Source organism: Montipora foliosa, chromosome 3, assembly GCF_036669935.1.
Source record: "Montipora foliosa isolate CH-2021 chromosome 3, ASM3666993v2, whole genome shotgun sequence".
NCBI classification, from domain to species: Eukaryota; Metazoa; Cnidaria; class Anthozoa; order Scleractinia; family Acroporidae; genus Montipora; species Montipora foliosa.
The window spans coordinates 53996013-54003512 of NC_090871.1; the positions used below are offsets into that span (position 1 = coordinate 53996013).

General features: G+C 41.2%; 1 long non-coding RNA gene across 1 annotated transcript in view; it reads left to right on the forward strand.

Moving 5' to 3' along the window:
* Positions 1-2909: 2909 nt before the first annotated feature.
* LOC137997730 (uncharacterized) overlaps positions 2910-7500 on the forward strand; it is a 10532-nt gene continuing 5941 nt past the window's right edge. Inside the window, exons 1-2 of the long non-coding RNA XR_011122565.1 lie at positions 2910-4058; positions 4726-4830. This is a non-coding gene — a long non-coding RNA (uncharacterized lncRNA). The remainder of the gene's footprint in view (positions 4059-4725; positions 4831-7500) is intronic.

The following is a 7500-nucleotide window of genomic DNA, read 5'->3' on the forward strand; positions in this document are numbered from 1 at the left end:
TTTAATTACCTGGTGATAAATAACCTCGTCTTGGAGAGTAAATTTTTGACTTTGCAGAAACAATGGTGGGCGATTGTGATCTTTGTTTTGACTTCGCTCATTTATTGTCCAACTTTGTAACACTTGACAGAAAAAGAAACTTACGAAAACCCGGTATCTTGCCATCATTTGACACAGATGCTTCACTGTTTGGCAAGTAAACATTCCGCGGTAAATTAATCATGGCCCGCTGAATTCCGGCGATGTCACTTTCGATTTTGCGATTTATTTGTGCAGCCAAAACGTACAATAACAAAATTGTCGCTGATCGTAACTGTTTATATTCTATATTCACGGTTCAAAATTAATGTTGTTTTCATGTCGTAAATATGTTATTCTCGAGCGACCGTCCTGGAAACTTCCTTCTGCTCTTTCTAAAAACTGTGTATCAATATTCATTTACTTTTGCATCAATATTTGTTTTTGCATAAAGCAAGCTAACAAAATCTGTACCTTGCTGAGTTTGCATTTGTTAGCGTTAATAGTATTTTCGGTCCAATGCTTCTGTTTTACGAAGGGGTATATGTTTTTGGTCACCCACCCAGACACTAACACGGACTTCTGCATATTTATCAAGACTTCTTTACTCTTCCTTCAAACTAAAACCCTAACAGTTCTCTCAAGTCCTTTGGAGTATCCTCCCAGTACATCTAGAATGATGTTGTGCTGGTCTATGCTGTATACTTTGAATTGTTGTTTTAGTTCCAGCCGCAAGGGGGCATACTTATCTGTCTTATCCTGGTCTTTTGCAGCTCTGTTGTCCACCCATGGACAACTCATCTCTAAGATGGTAACATTCTTCCGCTTGTGGTCCGCAACCCTAGCATCTATCCGGTTGGCTCTCACTACCACGTGGTCTGCGAAAAGCGGGACATCCCAAAAGGCTTGTGCATCTGCGCTTTCGTAGACAGGTTTTGGCTCGATCGGGGAGTACCAAGGCGGCACAGTGTCCACGAGTGCCAGATCATGGAGCATCTCAAAAAACAGAATCTTCAACACGCAATTATGCCTGTGGAGGTATTTGCTCTGTTCAAGCGCAGAACACCCAGCCAGAATATGCGCAAACCGACTCCTGCGCTTTACCGCAGAGTCTGCATCGCACGTCACGTTCCCTAGCAGTTCTCGTCTTTTTACTCTGGTAGATTCGTGTATTGAGCATCTGCTCGTACAGCTCATAGATACCAGCAATCACCTATGATGGACAGGATTTCCACTTAAGCCAGTCAAAACACCCGTTACTCAGCTCGGAGTCACTCCATCTCGATGCGATCAGCTTCCCTTGCCAACTCTGACTTCGCACGTCCTTCTTCAGCTTTTCTTGCTGAGCTCGCTTCAACTGCTGTTTGGTCTTTGTACCTGGGATCTCATCTCCATCCTCAATACAGCATGTAGGGTTTAGGGTGCACCAAATTTAGCTTTATCCCAAGCTCTTGCCCATACTTCAAAGCCTCCTTGACTATAGAACAATGTCCTAGCCTTACTGAACGGTCTTCAAACTGGCGCACCAGCTCCATGGTTGGATCCTCATTTTTGAACAGGTTGAGTGCACCTTTGATCTTAATCGCCTTGTATTCGGCCTCGACGGAACGCAGACCTCGTCCTCCGCTCTTCCTTGTAAGATGACATAAGGCAGTTGAGCCCAGCGGGTGCTTTCCTCCCTGCTCTACGACGATCTTGCGCGTCTCACGATCAATTCGTTGAAGTTCCGTGATGGGAAGGTGTTGTGTCCACATCAAGTAAGTCAAAGCAGGTAAGGCGTACTGATTGGAGGCTACAATGCGATTGAAATCAGAGAGCGGACCGGACCATATGATGGACATTCTGTTCAGGTACATCTCGACGGCGAGTTTAAAAGCTATCTGATCTTCTTGTCTTGTGCTTTCCAACACATTATTATTATTATTATTATTATTATTATTATTATTATTATTATTATTGTTATTATTATTATTACAGTTATATCGACCTTGCTCTTTTAAGCACTTTTTAGACACCTGACAATTCAGGCGACTTGAACGGGATTCGAACCCAAGACCTCTGCGATGCCGGTGCAATGCTCTACGAGCAGAGATTTTTTCGCTTGTACGTTTTGCTTTCCCATGCAATACAGATCATGTGATCATACTTAGGATGTTTGGTCCTTTATTTTGTTCATTAAAAAGAGTGCATGCAACCTTGAATATGTCCGCATGCACGCTTTTTAAAGAACAAAACAAAGGACCAAACCTCCTGCGTATGATCACATGACCTGTATTGGGAAAACAAAATGTACAAGCGAAAAAGGTCTATTGTGCCAAGTTTGACAGAAATCTGGATGGTACATCATTTTCAAGAGAATTACCTTAAAAGGCGAAAAATAATCGTGCTGCACGTCAGGCACGTATTAATTCCTGCTCATGTTTTTGCGTTACTCTGACCATTGTTCAAATAGATGGACTGGATATGAAACTCTTAAAATTTTAAAATCGAGAACAGTGACATCACGCTTCATGTCAACTTGACTATGACCATGCACAAGCTTTTGTCCTCGGTTCACCAACAGAGTTTTAATAAATTAATCGAAACTTTTGATTGGCTGCATTTTGGACAAAATGGTGTGGTTTGCGCATGGCCAGGGCCAAAACAGCAAACAAAAACATAAAACAAAGAAACTTGTCGAGTTTCATAACCATCTCCATGTATTTGAGGTCTTCAAATTTGAGGCTTTAACGACAACGTGATCATACAAATGTAAAACCTTTCATTCTTCATTTTTACTCCGAAACCGTTCCTAACCAATTTAGTTTTAGAATACTTCGCCCACATTGTGCGACGTGAACAAGATGGAATAATCGCAAAAGACTTACGATACAGCAAAATTATATTTTGAGGTGACGTTTTCATCGCCACAGGTTGCCGTTGTAGATCTTAAAGCAGAGACCTTTAAGATCTATGTTAGCCTGACAGAGTACCGCAAATATATGTGCTAAAATGCGTGCAGCACGTGCAGCAAGATTGTTTTTCCTCTTCAGTTCTTTACTTCAAAAGCGCTCTTACCAACCCAGTTATACGATAAGAGTTCTTAAGATAGCGTCATGTTGCATTTTGAAGAGAGTCAGACGTTTTCGTTCCCGTATAAATTTCGTGCTTTCTTTTAAAATCTCTCCGATACTGGAGCTTCCTACCTAAGAAATGGAGACAGCAACAAGAACGTCATCTCAAAATACAAATTTGCGCAATTTTATCCAATTGACTTCTGTACCGAACCCCATTGACGATTAAAATTTTTTGGTGTTAGACAGAGGAAGACTCACTCCGAGGAGTCCACTGGTTTTAATAATTACGTAAAAATTGAGATTCTTTTGATGTGACAAAAATATGCCTGTTATCCCTCACGCAGGAATGAAACTGGTGTGACAGGGGCCCCAGAAAACATGAACAAATCATTTTCATAAATTATCGCTTCGTTTTTTTCGCAGGACAGCAAAGAAACGAAGTAAAATGGAAAAACCCGTTTGACTGCCATGATCTAAAAGTTCATTCTCCTAACTACTTTCATAGCTTTCTTCGTTGGCTGGCCATGAGAATTTGGTGTTATACGTTTATCAGGATGATGCCTTTGAGATGATATAAATCTACATCCTCAGACTCATCCTCAGTACTTGTCTACTTCGCAGTGCATTGAAATTGAGAGGTGAATTTACATACTGATCAATCCCGTGAGTCAAAGAGTTGACTAAGTAGGTTTTTGCCTTATTTCCCTATGACGTCTCTTTTTCTCAAGTGCCGTTACAGCTGCTACAGAAAATGGCTAAAAATCAGAATTCCTCAATGTCGTTCCTTTGCATCGTTTGTGTCTTTATGTCTTTGCTTTTATATTCTGTTACGCTACCAGTGTTTCTTGCACGAAGGCTGCTTTTGGGGCCAGACTGTCCGCGGTACCCGCAAGGAATCACCTTTGGTGTCTGTGAATGAACGTCCCCTCATACTTCCCGCCGCGCTGCAGTACTCTGGCCTCAGACATCGAGGAGTTGCTAAGGGTGAGCTAAGTCGTCTTTTAGTAGTTTGCCAAATTCAGGGGCGTAGTCGTTGATTTCAAAATCTGCCCTCGAATGTGCCGACATAGATCTTAACGCAGTCTCTCGGATATGATTCATGATGGTCCGTAAAATTTACGGAAAAATTTCTTAGACTACACGACTCAAACTGTCGACGAAATGGCGGTTAAAAATCGGCGAGTTTCAGAGACATGAACTTCGACTGTGCCCCGTCAGTTTTTCACTTTAGTATCTTTACCTACATATAAAGCAAACTTATAATTAGGGTGTTGATATCAAACATATATTTTGCCGCTCTAAATTCGCCACAATCAGGCACACTTGAAACAATTTTACTCACGAAAAATCACACAAACACTTTGAAAAGGAAAGTCCAGTCGGTTGACGTTGACTTACAGACAAGCCCGTATCCTTCACCAACTAGTTGATCTTCCCTAACATGAGTGGTTCCCTAAAAGCGAGGTTTCTCGGAGAAATGGTTAAATCTATGTTACGTGCGGGTGTTGAGGTTTATATATTTTGTGCGAATAAAGTGTATCAATTTTCTTGTGTTTGAGTTAAAATATTTACGGTACTAAAACGATTGTAATTAAAGTGATGTTTACAGAAAAAAAAAAAGACTTGCTAATGAAATCTCTTTCTATTTCAGTCTCACATTGTTCTGGTATCAAGTCGATACCAGAAGACTGTGTATGCGTTCTCCTCCGATGAAGATAACTGCTCAGACTCAGTCAACGAGGAGCATTTAAAACGAGTAAGAGAAAACAAGGTTATTTCGATAGGTTATCAAGAAAGACCCTGTCTTTCCCCTAAAATGATGCAAAACGAATGTGCCAAAATGCACGGAACGTTTTTCAAAGAGCCGTAAGCACCAAGGACACAGACAAGCAATTAAACCAATCAGAAGACGAGGCACGTGCGTGAGACCAGCGCTAAGATGACGCGGGATTTCAAACGCATTTGAGCTTCTGATTGGTCAACAAGCTGGCAAGAGGTTTCTTTCCCCTGAGCGTAGCCAGACAAAACCATCTAAAGGGCGAGATTTCTTTCGAGAACTGAAAGAAAAACTTGAGCTGGTTCATAGCGACAAATAAGCTTGCGGCAACGCTATATATAGCCTGCGCACAGGCTCTCTCTTCTGGGCCCACACCAGTCCCCTATCTTTTTCTTTCGCGCAGGCGAGAACCGGTAAAAGTGAAATCAGTATCACGGTGAAAATAGTAGGTAATCGTTAAAACCTAAGTCATACTTGCTTCTTGGGCAAAATCCAGCATGATATGCTTTCTAGTCAAACTAATTTTCTATTGTTTCCACCGAACCCTCCAATAATGCATTAGTCAATTGAAAACAAGCCCTCCCCTCCTCCAACCTCGGGGCGTAGCGGGGAATGTACCATTTGTACAGTGTTACACTTTAATTTTCCCCCCACTCCTCGGGTGAAACATGAGTGTTACAATCCCCACTGCCATGACCCCCTATCCCATGTATCTGAGCAACATAATTACGGCACTCGTATTGCAACCTTGCAACATCTCAATCCCACTCCCTATTGAATAGACAAAAGAAATTATTTCCCAACAGTAATTGGATGTTATTACTGGAATGCTATTCCTATTTCTCTTTGTCGAAAACCAAACGGTTGTTTAAAAGAGCTCTCTTCCAGTATTATTTTGATCACTATTAATCCCTGTCAGACGACCTTTGTAACATTGATTTCCTCTCTGTCCCTTATTTCCTTTATTTATAAACAATTAAAAAGGGCATATAATTAGTCTAACTATATCATGCCCTTCTCCCCTCTTCCTTGTTCCTTCAACATTGCAACTATTTCACTACATTTAGTTGATGTGGAGTAAATAAACAATACCAAATGTGCTTGAGGCACAAGGAGGCAGTCGTCAAGTTTTAAAAGAGCGTGCATGTGGAATTAACGAGCCAGTCTCGTGGATGGTACCACCCTTAATTGTTTCAGCTTTAGACGACCCCTGTTGAAGACATTAGCATGTCGAGTGTCAAAACGTTAGGTCCTCAATCGAAACTATGTAAATTATATTAATTATTCTTCAAACTAGAGTATTGTAATGGCTTCAATTCCCACCCTGGTCAGAGTTTTTCTCTCTCATTTTGTGGGCCCAAATCCATTGGTAGGGCTAACACTCACATGGTCTACATGGATAGAAAACTAGCACTTCACATTACACTCTAATGGTTAAGTATTATAAAACCACGTCTGACAAGCACGAATTGTTTCTAAGTGTTAAGTTGCCAGACCGATAACTCATTTAGTAATGTGTTACAGTATAAAAATCTGGTCTAAACACTAGGGAACATCACTGCACAGCCTTTTCGTCGTGGCTAAACAATTTGGCATTACATTACAGTAATCTATTCCAATCCGCTAAGTTTGCTATCGACTTATCATAGTAAACGCCTTCAAAGAAAATTCAAGGGCGAAGGGAAAATATAAACCCAACCAATCCAAATCTAAGCAAAGTGAGCCATGCAAGTAACCTCTTCTAACTATAATCAGTACAAATCAATATTCACATTTTACCTCGTGGGCAGTCTCTCGGAGTGGGTGGTCATTAGCCTCTCATTCTTCATCTTTTTCACTGACACAGCCAGCAAACAACCTATCCGAATCTTTGCGCTTTTGATGTAGAGGACCTTACAGTAGAGGTCTCTACAGTAGAGGTCTCATTTCAAGATACTAACCTAACAACCGTTCTGTAGACAATGCGCACACGGTCAGAGCACATATTTGCGAGCTGAATTATCAACACATTTTCCAGTTTCTTCTTGGTTCTCGTCTGGTTTGGCGAGACTGGCTTGTGTTGATCCACTCCTAGCGAAGGTGTATCATGATTTTCCTGTTTTCAGTCATCATAAAATGTGAGAAATGAAAGTTAATATCTGCGCATCGGCAAATAAGACAGAGCTGGACTACTTAGACATCCTCTTTGGGCGCGAATAACAGTCTTCTTTTCTCTACTTATTAAGGGTCTGCTTTCTCCCCTTCCCATCCCAAGGAATTATCGTGGTGCCGGGAAAACAGGCTCCTAAGGTGGCAAAAGTTATGGGAAAAGTTATTTCGCATTGGATGAAAGCAAAATCGGAGTGGCTACCTTCTCAGCAAAGAAAATAAGTTCGCCTTTCGTCTTCCTCCTGTAGAGGAACGACAAAAATCAAAGCAAAGGCTTTACCAACGGACTTGCTAAGGTTCGACATCGCAATTTTGGAAAAGGACTCTTCCAAAGCATGTTATCTTACAAAGAACTAAATACACCCTAAAGTCCAAAATCATGGATGAGTGTGCACGCAAAATTAAATCCTTATCTTTAAAACGGGGGAGGCGTGGTCTGAATTTTTCACTTAAGAAGAACAATGTTGAGCTCCACAATTCATCTCACATATCCCACGAGGT